Raw genomic sequence first — 12,862 nt, 5'->3', positions numbered from 1 at the left:
ATTCACTTTAAACCTACCATCTAACCCAATAGGGTTGAACCAAATAATTAGATGAAACGAGTATCCAGTAAGGCTAATGTACTTTTTACGAGCATGAGTATCATCCAAGTAAAATGTGTCAATATCCGTATTCGTAATAGAGGAAAATGCTCGTTGGGAACCTGTGTCCATATCATTCTGTGGTAGTCCAGCCACACACAGAGCTCCTCCCCTACATAGAGCCTATACAAAGTTCACTACTTCTGTGCTACAGAACACTATCTTGCCATCGTCATATCCACTCTGTCTACAGGGGTTAACAGCTTTCAACTTTCGCTGTTTCAACCCATATCCATTTCAGGCTTTCCATTTCCACTTCTGGTTAGGCCCCACCCACTTCCAGTTTAAGCCTCGCCCACTCCGAGTACGGATACGAATACAGATTAATTATTTACAGATTAATAATTTAGCTGGTTGAACATACAGATAATGGTGTACTTGCTCACCCCTACTGACCAAATTTTTTAAACAGCGATGATATATGATAAATGATTCCATCCCATGCTTTTTGAGCCAAATACGCGGTTGATCACTGTAAGTGATCACTACGAGATGTTTGTACTGCACATGGTTATTATAGGATATGCTGTTTCAAGTCAGGCCGTGGATCCTGTGTCAACAGGTATGGTCAGGTTGCAGAACTAGTGGCCATATGTGCGAGGTGGGGGCGGGTCAGACTCATGCAGAACTCTGCTCCACATTAATATGAGAGACTAGTTAATCTATCATTATCACAGTGGTTCTTGGGTACCACTACAGGGACTAATTTAGGTACTCAGTGACAGTGTGTTTTTCACTTCACTAGCTGTATTTTGCTAATTAACACTAAGACACTGATCCAAACCACTACTGGCAACACCTGACACATGCCATCATTTGATATTGGCTACAGGAACACTGTGGCTGTCAAATAATGTTTTCATACTTTCAACTATGCACAGAGCTGTCTCACAGTGGACATGTTGATTTGGCATAGCAGGAAAAGCACAGGTGCAGCTAATAGCAGCCATGATGGTTCCATTGACCTCCAGGTGTGCCAGTACACCGTGTCAGTTATCCAGCATTCACAATACCAAGACCCTGAAACCAACACACCTGAACAAAATGGAGCCATTATCACTCACAATGGCCACTGTGAGAATGAGAAGTTTCAAAAGCTAATTTGAAAACTGAGCAGATGTAACTAACGCCCTTGGTGACAGAAAAGGAAGTTCACTGCTATAACATCAGGCTAACAATACACTGCAACAATTGGGTGTATACATTGTTTTTAAAATCAAATGTCTGTCAGTAGCTACTGTTGGAACAACTTGGAAGCTATTTTACATCAAGTGTTACAAGAAACATCTGTGGTGTAATTTGTTACAAAAATGAAACAATAGTTATTGAACAATTCAATCATTCAACAATCATTTGGACAAGATTTATTTTGGTAGGAGAAAAAGGTGATTTTTAAGGACGTGGTTATTGGTACGGATTCCTCCGTGTCCATTGTCTGTTAGTTGTTGGTACAGAATTAATATGCGTGCATTGGCATTGATTACACAAGACCACGTGATCATTCAAATTGTTTCAAAATGGATGAACATTTTTGCTTGCAGGTGATATGCCAATCCTTCCCATGATTTGAGTTAAAATGGTTAGACTTGATCATGACTTGGGTTAAAACAAAAAAAATGTCTTGCAAATGTCTTGGTGTTGTGCTGAAGTCTGTTCCCCCCTCGAATAATGTCCCCTTCCTGTTAAAATTGAGAAGAGGAAAGCCAGTCCAAACCAACAGCCTGTGGACTACTGGCACAGAACCCAATTCGTGTCAGTAGTAGGTAAATTATTGCACAGGTTCCATGGCAGCTGTCGATTTTTAATGTGCTGATCAGTGATTTTAATCCCATTGGTTCTCCCATAATTTAAGTCCTGTCTGGTGATATAGTGATAGCATTTTTATCAAATACAAGGCTTGTGTGTGTGCTGGACACATAGCCCACATGGATATGAATGCTAAATGAATAGACATGAAGTGAAACTGTGTAATGTATTTGCTGGATCATTACAAAGACTGCAGAATGCAAGTGACATGAGCATAATTTCAGCCTTTTTTTCTCAAAAGAAAAGATGCATATTTTGTTCTGGCTACCTCACTACTTAAACAAAAGTGAACTACATTATTTTGAAAATGCTACGTGGCTACTAACACAACAGAGAAATGTTGTTTAACTAGTAGCATCATTATATGTAGTCACAATAGTGTAAAAGACTGGACACTTCAACCTTAGTAAAACTCTCTTTGCCTCTTATAGCATTAAACTGTTAGCTGCACAAGGCAGTTAAAGCTTGATTGGCTCTAATAGACATATTTCAGAACAAACTATTTGATATGCCAAAGCAGGAAAAGCACAGGTGTCATTACTTTTACATGATTAATGTCTGTATTTCATTTAGGCATTCCAGTTTTAGAGCCATGGAGTTGTTCATGCTGGCTCACTGACAAGGCTTACTGGGACATTTTAATGGAACTTTACCATCATTAGTGGTATTAATTACACCTGTGCTTTTCCTGCTATGACAAGTCAAAATGACTGCTGTGTAAAAAAAGGGCCTGTTAGCAGCACTGATGAAAACAGGTGTGAAGTTGAAAAGTCTCCTTCTACTTAGAACAAGGAAAAGATTTCTAGAACTTTTACTGGAGGAAAGACAGCCCCTGTTCAAGGCCAGTAAACAAATCTCATTTTAACCTGTTTACTGAGGCCACAGACAGTAAATGCCAGGGAAAATAAAGAGCTGCCATTCGACAGATTGTGTATTGTGCGGTATTTCCCAGCAATTTGTGGTTGTCATCAACGGGATTTTGGTGTCTAGGTGACACTAACAATTGAGCAATTGTGGGCTGCAGTCTAAATTGGGACAATTGGCAAATCAAATCATGTCCAGATACAAACAATACCAGTGTGCACTATCAACAAAGAATGATCATTACAGCCTTTTGTGTAGTAGTTAGTGTTTTGCTTAATCAAGAGTTTTTGAGCCAGCAGTTAGTAGTCTGGATAACAGTGAAGAGCTGTGTATTAAACCTCGTCTGCCTTGGATACAATATTCATGGTTTCTGTTTGAATATTAACTTCTATTACCCTTTGCCATTTTCACTGGGCTTCAGTAGTAGAAAACTGTGGCCCCACTGTTTAAGGTTTAACTCAACCAATCAGATTACTGCTGCCTCCAGAGCAGCTGTACCTGCCAGATATCAGCCAAAATCGGATATGGGATAAACACAGCAGATCCTGCGTATAAGAAAATTTCATTGCCTCAAGAAAGAAGAAAATCATGGAAAATATAGATCAGTGCAGGCGCTGCTCATGCACGTACGCACACACCCACACACCCATGATGCACTGTATGTCCTTATTAGTGGTGTTGAATTAGCAGGCAGCTACACATTTCTCTGTTTTCTATTTATCGTCTTTGTCGTCAGGTTAGGCTAATCCATTGTTGCTAACTTTGGAGCTAACCCCTTCACTTTTCCAGCAGTTGGGGAAACAACAGACGTGACTTTTCATGGTCTTGACAAGCTGCAGCATTTATTAACTGACACACTGTAGTCTGTACTGTACATTTACCGCCAGACTGACAACTTACTGCTAACCTTCTCCTCTATTCCACTGCATTCACCGTTATTTTTCTGCCGCTCGCTCTCTTGCTTAACCACTCACTCGCTTACACTCTGCTCTATTCCTTAAAAGGAGTTACGCAACCTGCAGTTTCCCAGGCAACGACTCAGACGTTAACTCACGTTTCGAGACAGCGCTGCTCAGCAGCTCCCAAATGCTATTGATTTGCAAATGAATGGATATTTCTCGTTATTTTTGACATTTAAAAAATTATTTTTTGGCCTGGCGGGGGTTCTCGTTGGCCTGGCGGCCCCCCAGGCCTATACTATTATAGGGGAAACACTGTATACTATTAGTCTAACTACTACTTTGTTAGAATACTTAGTCACAGAAATAAGCTCACCTCTATTGGGTTGTATTGTATTCTTTCCTTTAGGCTGGCCTGCCTTGACTGGCATGCGGGGCACTGACCAATCTGAAATGAATGTTCACAAAATATCTATCATAAATCAAGTCTATCTACACAAGTATCACTAGAATCTGGAAACGGAATACCACATGTCCTCACATCATAGTGGTTGTTTTCCCTTTATGGCTACAATATTGTGCCTGAATTATAGATGCTGTTCATCAATTTAATAAATGGAAATAATTTCAAGTGAGTTTTATTTGGTTCATGAGAATATTAGGGGTATAAAGGTAATTCACTTGTTCACTTACCACTTTCCGGATGTTAGCTTCCATGCCGGCTGTTCAGTTCTATTACTTTAATCATGGTTCCAATCTCTCTACTTACATGGTGTTATGGGTAATTGGATAGCTGGATGAAAGAAACCCAACACGCATAAAAGGGCTGAACTGTGGTAGTGTGGTCATTGTTAATCTGGTTAATATGTTAAATAGTAATGAAGTTAACATGCACAATGATGTGGAGGTGTTGTCGAACAATCTGGCCTCTGTTTAAGTCCAATGCATGCTCTCTGTAATGTAAACTTCAGTGACAGTGGTATGCATATTGCGATGTGAATACTTTATTATGTTGTCATCAAATCCCACAGTTTATTTTCCCCCCCAAATAACTGAAGCACACATTATAACTTTAACTTCAGAGGTGCAACTAACTGGGCTTGTGTGGCTGCTATCATTGCAGTAACAGTGGTCACAAGTTAATCTAGCGTTTAGTGTTTGAAACCTGGGAGATAATATGCAGTTGTCTCTGCTTTGACACAGGCTATGTGTTTGGGTGTATGAGTTATCCTGAAAGCTGCAACAGCTCAGTGGTCTAGCACAATGCACCACAATGCACAGAAGTTCCTTTCTTACACCTGGTATCAAACCCTGGGTGGGGGGTTTTTATTTTGAAGAAAATACAAGAAAATATGGTTAAGAATATTTCTGATCCCACACTTTCCCTAAACTCCATAAACCATCAATAAGCTAAATTAAGCAATGAGCAATATAGAATTATAATCATTAAGGCATTCACGAGGTCAGCTGTTTCCTCTGCGTGGTTGGAATTCCTGCTGTCGCCATGTGAAACCCCCAATGTTTACAAAGGTAAACAGTTAACAGGAAAACCAGTTCATCCGTAACAACGGTGATGAAAGCCGTCCCCAAGGATGTACGGTTGGCTCATGTGTCTCCCTGACATTGTCTGAGGGGAGAAACAGGAGCATTAACGACATGTGCACATATATGGAGAGAGGGTGTGACAAGGACAAGGACTGTGACAAGGCTAACTGTCATGCCTTTGTGCAGGGGAACACCGATGACACACATGATGAAGGACAATGGAGAGAGAGAGAGCAGGGAGAGCCTTGTTTCCAATTAATGTGGTGTGGATGTTGTTTTACTTAAATCCTGAACTGCATATTGCTGTTGCCACGTGAAAACTTGGCAACAGTTTGAGTGATTTTTGTATCTTCACTAATTAGATGATATGCTCCTCTACGGGCTGGGAAATTCTGTCAACCCTCAGGCTGATGAAGCATAGTAAGAACTTAATTGAATAAGCTCAAAATGTTATAGTCAAGCTGGGGACAAGCCTGGTTTTTGCACTGACATTTTGGAGACACAAGATTTTCTCCTAACAGTAATGATATTTCATCACCACCATGTGACAGCACCATCGGGTGTAATTTCCACTGGGGACCAGGACAGGGGACTGTCTGTGTACCCCCCCCCCCCACTTTCAAAATCTTTTTATTTATTTTCTTAACTGCAAAAATCATGTTTCATACGCTACTGTTTGGCCAGCTGTCAGATTCTCGCTGAGAATGTGAATTGACCTGCTGATTGTAAGGCCCTGATATACTCCAAAAAATTGCCACGGACAATTAGCTTACATGGACAGCCTGCCTATGCGGTTCTGTAGTATATTTTGGTGTGTGTTCCACACATGTGCACCTGAAAATTTGCTCACTGAATAAGCGAGTGGCAGTTCATAAAAATGAAACTCATACAGCAGCAGTTACATTTAATGTCTTTCTTTGGAGAGGGTATGAAAAGAGAGAAAGGAAATGTGAGTTGGCTGATTAGAAGGCTATTCAATAATTTAGCTTGGGATTTTGGGAGATATTTTCTGTCTAGACCTGTTGTCAGGCTCATAAAAAAGAGGATTACAAAAGGCACGTATTTTGAGTAACACTGTCAGAAGGTAGAATCAAAGCCTGTCTAATCTCAGGTATAACCAACACTAACAATAAAGATAACTACACACTACACTTACATAAAACACATTCATTGACAGTGCTCTTATATACAAGTATTGACAGTGTGTGACTTCTAAAAAAAGTTTCATATTCTTTGATACATTTTGTATATGCTTGTTGTGATTGAAGTTGCAAATGACACATTATCTATTGACAATGCCACAATAATGATAGATCTTTCAGTCCTACTCTTCTTCTTCTTCTTCTTCTTCTTCTTCAATATATATATATACACATAATTAAATAACTTAACATGTAAAGTTCAGTAAAGTTATGGGTTAAACAATACAGAAAGTAAGACAGCTTTTGCTTATTTAGCATGATGACCAACTTAATTATTTCCTGGATTTTGTATTGATTAACGTAGTCCCTAAATGTATGTAGAAATGCAAATTTTTTCTCAAACCAAAGTTACGTCCTTGACAGCAACTGTGAGAAATGGAAATTGAAAGACATAGACATGCAGATATATTATATTCATGTCCACCCACATCAAGGACAAGAGCAAATCAATGTTGATAGCATGTTTTGAGAAAAACTGCCACATAGAGACAGAAGACAACTGCAATGATATTAGTAAAACCTAATATTGCACATCTATTAATGTCACACTGCATCTTTTCTGCTTTTGCTGGATCAACCACTGCAGTATTTTGGTTCTGCATAGTCTGCTTCAGCCTACAGCAGACTATGAACAAGGCACTACCTTACGGGCATCTCAAATTCCCTGTCACACTAAATAATGAATTAATATCTCTGAATGAGACCGCTGAACAGTTAACCTCAGCCCCATCCCTCCTCACTGAAATCACTCTGCTGGGGGAGCCAATCATATCCTTGCAAACTGTCTACCACCTCCCTTAGGCCCCTCCTCCTCCCCTCTATGATTATATAGTCTATGGATATCGGCATCACAACACACACTGCTGCTGCTGCTGCCGTGAGCAGCTCAGGAGACGAGGCTGCACTGGAAGCATTCACCCATTGATGGACACTGGAAATACAAGGTGAGTGGATACTATTTGCAGCTGCTCTGTGTGTGTGAGGCTAAAAATGAAACTGATTTTTTTTTGTGTGTCCTTTTCTCTTTGTTTGAATGTTACAATCTAAAGCCCAGCTCAGATGTTTCCCCACTTGCTGTTTTTTTTTCTTGCCCTTCTCTTGCCCTGTTTCTCTTCCCATCTCCTCTCTATTTTCAGCTCTTCTCTCTCCGTCTCTCCAACTGCAGGCACATGCTGGCAAGTATTGGGAGCAACAACAGCAGCAATCTCAAAGGCTTTGACAGCTCTAGAAGCAGCTTTAGAGAAACCCTGTGTAGCGTAATAAGCACCAGTAGCAATCATCGGACGCACGCTGAGAGGACCGCCGCCACTGCCAACGACCAGCCTTTCTTGCATCGTTACCCAAGGACAGCAGCTCAGAGATGGGCTGCTCCTCAGGCCGCCAGCCCCCTGCCCCGGTCCTTCACCCGGACCTGGACTGCGGCAACAGCAGCGAGGCCAACACCTTACCCCAGGACTCTGAGAACCAGAACCAAGGTTTGAATGGCTCAGGAGGAGGAGGAGAAGGAAGCCTTGGAAGAGACCCAGCCAAACCTCCAGAGTCTCTCCCCACGTTGGAGCGGCTGGCCCAGGCTACAGGCGGCACGGAGAAGTCCTGGTACCGCTGCGTGTTCCCTTTCGGGGTGATATCGCTAGTTATCGGGATGGCGGGCACGGGGGTGTCGTTCACCTTTAACACGCTGCTCCAGACCAAAGTGGTGTCAGTGGCACTGCTCTGTGTTGGTGTGGTGATGCTGCTCGTGGCTGCCCTTTGCTGGAGGGCTCACAGACTGAGGAAGAGGAAAAAGAAGGAAGGTGGATTCTTCACCACCGATCAGGGCACTTTGTGATGGAAGGTGGACTTACAGTAAGATCCCTGTTAGTCCAGACAGAGAACAATGCTTTTCCTCTCACTAGGACAGTGTGATGGAGTGGGTAAAAGTTTTGAATAGTATTTGTGGCAGTGTTGACTGAGACAAACAGGAGAACAGATATGTATTTAAAAATGCCAGTCTAGTATAGGCGTCATTACAATCCCGAGCAGATAAACAGGGTAAAGTATGTGTCACACTAAAAACTCCCCCTCTCCTCTCCTCTTCTATCCAATCATGGATTTACCTGGAGATCCAGTGGGGCGCCAACCCCAGAGCACATTATAGATCATATTGCTCCAAGATTGGCCTCATTGTGTCAGGGAAATGTATTAGAGATACGGCACCTCAGGAATAGGTATTTGACACCTCCTGATCTTTCTCTTGCAGCTTGACAGAGCAAAGTCTCCCTAAAGAGATGTGGGACAGGAAGTGTTATCTATGTTAGCAACATCTGGAGTAGCATATGTCATAAGTGACATTCAGCAAAGCAGATCAGTATTCTTAAAGAACCGGTCAGACTTTTGCACATGCTAGTTTAAGCGTGTTAAGAAGGGTATTCCTGTAGTGTTTCCTACCAAAGGAAATGTGATGTTAAAGAAGGTCATGGCCATAAGTTTGCTGGTGTAAAACCTGGCTTGGCTTGTAGAAGTAAGAAGAAAGATTGCTTTCCCTGCCTATAAAACCACGGTTAAGGTATCTTTTTGCATGTATGCCAGTTAGTCCCCGGCTGCTCCAGTGTGGCTGCTTATTAGGCAAAAGTACCAAGCAGCAGTGAGGGTTTGTGTACAAAAATGAAACAGATAATCAGGCAAAATCACCCATAAACAGCTAGCATGCTCAACTAAATTTTTCCCAGGGTGAAGAATTCCACACACATGCAGTCTCTCTTTTGTGTTCCTCCATGTTTCTCCCTGCGCTCCAGTTTTGTGTTATCACAAAGGTCAATACTTTTCTTTCCTGCCTCAGGCTTTGTGGTGGATAACCACAATCCTGCTGTGCTGGATCAATTGAAATCACCATTCCGTGAAGTATTAAGGTTTGGAGGTAATGGGCTGCGTTTTCAGTCCCCGCAGATGTAATTGCTTTCCCTCCCAACACTCTTGGACCGACTCGTCAGAGACGACTTGTGCATCGTATGACAACTGAATCCCATAAAAGACATGCCTCAGTGAACACAGACCAACAAAGATAAAGCGCATTAAAGCCTGGTCCTTGCGTAGCTATTCCTCTGATCCTCGCCTCCTGCTGAACCAAACAGGCGACATCTGTGGACATTTAGGAGTGAGTAAAGAGGGGAAATAGATTCTTCCCTTCTTTGTACCTGCCATTCTTCCGCTCTCCAAGGAAGGATTCACACTATTGTTTATATATTTGACAGGATGTGAGAAATGGATATTATCTACTCCCTGGTCACAGGCTTAATCAGGTTTAAAATGTCATTCCTCATGGATCAGGTTAGATTTAAAACATTAAGTGGTAGCTTTTGGGAAAGCCTGTCTTAGTGCATTTTGTCCTAGATATTGTCCTTTCTTGAACCTCATACACTTGAACCAGATTACTCAAAAGTTAACCAATTAGCTATCAGGCAGTTCATTGTAAATCGCAAGACCTTAAAATGTGAGGAAAGTCTGTCTTAATTGTGGAGCCAAAGTGTAGCAGTAAATTAACCACAATAGCTATAATTGTGTATGATCTTTAGCAGCAGATGATGTGATTTTGAGGAAGACCCAGCAGCTTCTTGTCAGCTGTAGCAATGTTTCTTGTATTTGATGACTATTTCTTTGATAAAATGTTGGGAATCACATGTGGTCCAATTTTTTTTGCATGGAGTTGGAACTGCAGTTATTATGTGGAGCAGCTGCTGTAGAAGTGTGTGTGTGTGTGTGTGTTTGTGAGCACACCAAACTAAATTTAATCTATTTACCTTGGTTCCCCACGCTCCTTCCTCTATGTCGATTATCCTGTTTCATGGGGTGCTTTCAGGATTTGCTCAAAAAAACCCAAGATGTTCCAGGCTAATCCCTCACAGTATTGATGTCTTCATTTGTGTGCACACACATTTGTTCTGAAATACTGAGTATTCTTCGAAAATGACATATCATAATAGATACTGTGTCTAACTAAGAGTGTAGCCACATTTCTGAATGTACCTCCAACAGTGAGTGTCTTATGAACATCCTTGTACAGACTGTAAAGACTATTTATCTATCTTTTATTTTGACTAGACAGAGCATATTTAGACATACAGTGCAGTATGTGTTTTTATTAATGTTTTAACAGCTCTCTGGTGTGTTGCTTTGAGTGTATATTGTAATTGTTTCATTCCAAAGTGAGACATCTGCCATTTGAAGAAACCAACAGAGTCAAAGTGAAAATTTCCATTGAAGTGAAGCACATTATGGGTTAATTATATATATGTTATATAATATATGATATAATTATTATATAAATTATACATTATAATTATAGTTATTTTTAAGGACAGAAACATATTGTGTTTTTTAACATTGACAAGTAAATTTCAGATTGTATTTTTTTAGCCAAACTTGATATATATCCGTAGTTTTGGAATGAAACTATTCAGTTGCTTAAGTGGTTGTGGTCAATCTGCTTTCAGTTTATTGGCATGGCCCAGCTTTTCTATGAGTGCCTTTCACTTGCAACATCAATATTTCTCTGTAAGGTGCAGTTAATGTAAGCTGTGCAGGCCTACTGGTGCCAGTAACAGAGTAGCCCGAGAGAAGCAGAGATGTTTTAGTCTATTTCAGTCAAGTTGGTCTGTGTCAGTGTTATGATATGCATGAAAGTACCTGAAATCCCACTTTGATACAGCTCCTTTAGTATACGCACCAGAATTACCAAATATATTTATCAAGAAATTTTATTTTTCTTTCTCTTAAATGTCTGTAATATTGTACATTTCTGTTGTTTTCTGTAGCTGCTGAAGCACTGAATTAAATGCAAAAGTCGATTTTGGAAACAAGCTGTATGGATTTTATTTCTTTTCACCCTGCGGGGAAAGTGTTGCTAAAATACCATTTAATGTCATTAGTGAAGTCAGTCACATGGAGTGTTTGGAGAGTGCTTAGCAGCAGTTCAGAGTGAAACAACCACCATTTCCTTCTCACTGACCTTTTCACTCATTCTGTAGTACACATTACAGGCACTATACAGCTGTTGCCATCATCTTCAAACACAGCACGACCGCTGACTTCTGCCATACATTATGTTAGCTAGTACACAAATACGTTGATGATAAGCTAAAGGGAATTTGTAGTTTTATAATGCAGACCAGCAGCGTGTACCTAAAATCAGAAGTGACAATATTACACACCTTTGAATGATTCGTTATGCATGGTTTACATTTTGTATAAACTAAATGATGAAAAAAACAAGTTGTCAATCAGTTCACACATGGTAGAAATACCATTTAAATATCCCTCAGACTGACCCATTTGAACTTCTGTTTTCAGTAAAACATTAAATGCAGTGGCTTCTGTCATTCCTGTAATCTCATTGCCTATATGGCATTTGAAATGCATTGTGGCTACAGCCAGAATTGTCCAAAATTGCTCTAACTGGCATTCTTTTTAAGTTAAATTGTAATTCTTGAAAAATACATTAAGACAACACCATTAGAATTTATATTATACAAGATGATTCAAGTTCTGTGAGTAGCTTTAAACTGATGCAAGTCTGAGCTAATTTAATTAGTAGGCAATCCTAACCTTGGTAAAGGCATATAATGTTAATACCAAGACTGAGAGTCATCATGCGAGCAGGTCTGTGAGGCTGTAATTAGGCACAGTGTTGCAACACCAAAATGCTTACATGCTCACTTTGACAATGTTAATGTGCTGATGTTAGACAGGTTTGTTCACCATGGTCACAATCTTAGTTTTCATATTCGCAAAAGTGTGTTAGTGGAGTATTGGACATTAAAATTTTGACATGATGATGGCACTAGATAAAAAGTTAAAGGATCAAGTTATTACAATTCATCATAATGAAGGCATGAATGAATGCACCCAGTTGCATGGCGATCCATCTATAGTTAAGACATTTCAGTCAAAGCCACAAATGTCAACCCCATAGTGGCGCCAAGTCATTAATGACCATCAGTCATTAGGATGCATCGTCTGGGTGATATTAATGTTTGTACTAAATGGTGCCAATCCATCAATTTAGTAGATGTTGAGATAATTCACTGGATTTGTGAAACGTTTGACAGAAATTTGATTCAACAGATCTGGTTTACTGGCTGATACTCTTCTCTGGAATAACTTCCAAATACTAAATTACTAAACAAGCTGATATTCTTGAAAATCTATCAGATGTATCAGTAATGAGAAGATCAGTTGTGAATTAACTGCTCAGAGCCACTGCATCCAAAGATGCCCCAGGACTATTGAAGATCCTGCGGCAGCTACTGAGCTGACTTTTAGCATAAGCAATATATTGCAGGCAAATGTTTATAATAAGCAATAATATAAATTTGTGTTACAGAGAATGAGATTGCTATACAGCCATAAAACTGAGAAACTCCGATATGACAGTTTGGTACTTACACATAACATTTTCTCTCTCTTGACACT

The 12,862-nt window shown here is 40.3% G+C and overlaps 1 long non-coding RNA gene across 2 annotated transcripts in view; it reads right to left on the bottom strand.

Annotated features, from left to right (window-relative positions):
- Positions 1–518, bottom strand: part of LOC122971621 — a 123,843-nt gene extending 123,325 nt beyond the window's left edge. For both annotated transcript variants that reach the window (XR_006399533.1, XR_006399532.1), the window contains exon 1: positions 18–518. This is a non-coding gene — a long non-coding RNA (uncharacterized LOC122971621). The remainder of the gene's footprint in view (positions 1–17) is intronic.
- Positions 519–12,862: the final 12,344 nt, after the last annotated feature.

Source organism: Thunnus albacares, chromosome 20, assembly GCF_914725855.1.
Source record: "Thunnus albacares chromosome 20, fThuAlb1.1, whole genome shotgun sequence".
Lineage (NCBI taxonomy): Eukaryota > Metazoa > Chordata > Actinopteri > Scombriformes > Scombridae > Thunnus > Thunnus albacares.
Note: the sequence above shows the minus strand (reverse complement) of the source record. Positions and strands in the feature narration are given on the sequence as shown.